The 2,760-nt window shown below is 34.3% G+C and overlaps 1 long non-coding RNA gene across 1 annotated transcript; it reads right to left on the bottom strand.

The window, feature by feature from the left end:
• Positions 1 to 1,003: 1,003 nt before the first annotated feature.
• On the bottom strand, positions 1,004 to 2,381 carry LOC306922979. The gene is made up of 3 exons (XR_013789986.1): positions 1,970 to 2,381; positions 1,608 to 1,722; positions 1,004 to 1,127 (listed from the first exon to the last, which is right to left on the bottom strand). It is a non-coding gene; the product is annotated as an uncharacterized lncRNA (long non-coding RNA).
• Between the last annotated feature and the right edge of the window lie 379 nt (positions 2,382 to 2,760).

Below are 2,760 nucleotides of genomic sequence, written 5' to 3'. Positions count from 1 at the left end.
GAGTTCAACCTAACCAAAGGTTCATCCAGCCTCGTCCATTCACTATAATAAATTCATAAAATAATTAATTCATTTCACACAAAGGCTATGTAAAGTGAAGTAGTCCATATAGTAATCCACATAACAGATATTTTAGCAATATGACTTTATCATGTATTTACAATTAGTTATTTCTGTAAACCAGAGTGTAAATTGGCTATTTTCAAATAGCCAAAGTATTAATAGGGCTTAAAGGGATAGTTCAGATTTTTTTAACTTAAGTTGTATGAAATACTTGCCATTACGTGGTTGCAACTGTATTAATTGATTGCCCGAGTCCTGTGGTGGGAGTTCTGCTCTGGTTTTGGTGAAATATCAAGTAGTTCCGGTCATTTTGTGGGGGACACTGGGGGCCACGCAGTAAAAGTAAATTAATCCACAAAACTAACGTAATTTGTATTGTTGACCTATTTCTAAAATATTAGTGCAACTTCCGTTCTTTTTTTACCCCTCTATCACACAGAACTATGTTTTTTGTGTCCATATCACTACGCCCAAAAAATAGTTCCATGTGATAGAGGGGTCAAAGTTGAACGAAAGTCTCGCTAATATTTTAGAAATGTCAACAATACAAACTACGTTCGTTTTGTGGATTCATTTACTTTTACTGCGTGGCCCCAGTGCCCCCCACAAAATGACCGGAACTACTTAATATTGACCAAAACCAGAGCAGAACTCCCACCATGGGACTCGGGCAATCAATTAATACAGTTGCAACCACTATATTAATGGCAAGTATTTCATACAACTTAAGTTCAAAAAATCTGAACTATCCCTTTAAGTAAGTGCGGTTAACAGACCTGAATTTAATTTAGAAACTCATGAGTTTGTCTTGAGTCTCATGTTCACATGGTTTTTACCTGTAGGTCTACTGTGATTTAACAATACAAAAATAAGACGCAAAACTGTTTAATTATTTTTCTAAATACACCAAGTAAAACAAAATAGTACACAAAAATGAAAGTTCAGTGGGTCATTTAGTTTTATGTTTTACAACTATTACAAGTCTATGTTGAATTCTTCTTAATTCTTGGCCAATGAAAGAATTTACTGACATTTCTGAGAGCAAAAAACAACAGACAGCTGTTCTGTTTATGCTGCAATGGATGCTGTACAAATGGACAGCATCCATTAAGGTATAAAAATGTGAAGATACAGGGAGGAGGAAAATGGATAATTCAGGTGCTTATGTGTTTAAAATGGATATTTTTGATATGTATGATGGATATGTGTATTAAATTTATGTTTATACTATGTATATGCGTTGCATATTCGTATGTACATATACAGTTTTCTTTTCGTATATAAAAATGAACATATTAATTTTGATATTGAGTTGAAGCACAGAAGTCAGCGAGTAATTATTAAATTACAGAGGGGTGGGAGTTTATACGTTTTTAACTTCTTCTCACTCCTTTTCGGATATGCTTTTTTTGTCTTTTTCTTTCTTTTGTTTTCTTATATTTTAAGCTATTTATTTTAAGTGTTTTTCCTTGTAATTAGGAAATACAAAACTGTTCTGTTTTATTTATTTTATTGCATATTCGAAATAAACATGACAAACAAACAAACAAACAATGTATTACTATTAAATCATTTTAGATGTTCAGCCAGTCGGTCATGTTTGCAAGATAAACCTCTTAAGAGTTAAGGATGCATCACACAATTATTTTCCAGTAATGACTCGCTGAACATGGGTACTGTAATTTTGCTGTAAATATTATTAGAATGTATAATGTTTTGTATTTGATTGGGTGTTTTTTTTTTTTTAAACTAAATTGTATTTTTTAGAAAAGTCTGCTGTGGACAAGTGGTGAAAATTAGCACATGTGCTAACACACTGTAAATGATGCATCTACAATTTGTACAACTGTGCAATGAGCAATGCAATTGTTATGTCCATATCAAATAAATAAACATAAACATAAACATCCTTAAATCATCCACAGTACACAACCATCAACTGTACAAATAAAGACAGAGCTTTAAATATTGCACAACAGAAATCTATAGGACTTGCAACTATAACTGATGAGGTAAATTATATTATGAAAATGCCACTGAGCCGTATTCTCACAGTTCAAGTGGGTAGTAGTACTATAGTCCACTGAGCCGTATGCTCACAGTTCAAGTGGGTAGTAGTACTATAGTCCACTGAGCCGTATTCTCACAGTTCAAGTGGGTAGTAGTACTATAGTCCACTGAGCCGTATGCTCACAGTTCAAGTGGGTAGTAGTACTATAGTCCACTGAGCCGTATTCTCACAGTTCAAGTGGGTAGTAGTGCTATAGTCGATGATAAAAAAGAGAGAAAAAGAGAAGGATCCGGGCACACAAGGTTAAAAAATGAGGAACACCTTTATTAATTTAAAAGGCAACTGCCAACATGTTTCGACCTAACAGGTCTTCATCAGGGCAAGAATGATGAAGACCTGTTAGGTCGAAACATGTTGGCAGTTGCCTTTTAATTCAATAAAGGCGTTCCTCATTTTTTAACCTTGTGTGCCCGGATCCTTCTCTTTTTATCATGTATTGATCCCGTTTTTTGATCCGTGTGAGCACCTTTTGATCATTATCACATCCTGCTACCTCCATTGAGCACCTGGTTAGTTCCTCTTGTTTCAGTACTATAGTCCACTTTGAATTTGGTTACACACATTAGATCATTTGTGTTCTGTTGGACATATCATGATGACTTGAGTACAAAAGGACCCCAATGGAA

This window comes from Electrona antarctica, assembly GCF_951216825.1.
Source record: "Electrona antarctica genome assembly, chromosome: 5".
Taxonomy (NCBI): domain Eukaryota; kingdom Metazoa; phylum Chordata; class Actinopteri; order Myctophiformes; family Myctophidae; genus Electrona; species Electrona antarctica.
The sequence above is the reverse complement of the archived record's forward strand: the minus strand, read 5'-3'. Positions and strand labels throughout refer to the sequence as shown.